This window comes from Gavialis gangeticus, unplaced genomic scaffold (genome assembly GCF_001723915.1).
Source record: "Gavialis gangeticus isolate Ggan-Ray unplaced genomic scaffold, GavGan_comp1, whole genome shotgun sequence".
In the NCBI taxonomy this organism is placed as follows: Eukaryota; Metazoa; Chordata; order Crocodylia; family Gavialidae; genus Gavialis; species Gavialis gangeticus.
Window position 1 is genome coordinate 55,001,124 of NW_017729004.1, and position 661 is coordinate 55,001,784.

The following is a 661-nucleotide window of genomic DNA, read 5'->3' on the forward strand; positions in this document are numbered from 1 at the left end:
CCCACATGAATTTCTAATGGGAAGACCCATGAGGCTCCCCACCTCGCCACCTGTTGCCTCCCACTTCTGCGATATACATTCACTTGATGATACCATTCTGGACTATTGTAAGGCACTAATGAAGTGTATTAAGGCTTTTCATTCACAGGTACAGGCAGCTCTCCCCAAAGAACCAGATGAGCCATGCCATTCTGTCCTGCCTAGAGATTGGGCCCATATAAAAGTCCATCAACAAAAGTCATCGCTCGAACCTCACTGGAAAGGCCCATTCCAGGTACTCCTGACCACCAACACTGCAATAAAGTGTCAAGGACTCCAGACATGGATCCACACTTCACACAGTAAGAAAACATCAGCCCCGTTAGACCCAGAGTCTCCTCCATATCAATCTTATAATCAGCCTCCACAGACTGGTAGTGAGCCTAGTGCCTGCCAGCAAGAGAGCTCAAGACCAGTAACGAGCCAAGCGCCTACTGGCAAAGAGGATTTGCCACCACAGAGCGAAGAGGATGTGCCCCAAAGACACCACTATGCCCTTCAGGACAGGAAAAAGTCATCTACCTAGTTCCTGGTTCCCGAGGTGGAGTTGGTTAGTTGTGATTTGGGTAGTTCTCAGTATTTCTTTTTGGACAATCTTATATGAACTTGACTCATCAGTTAT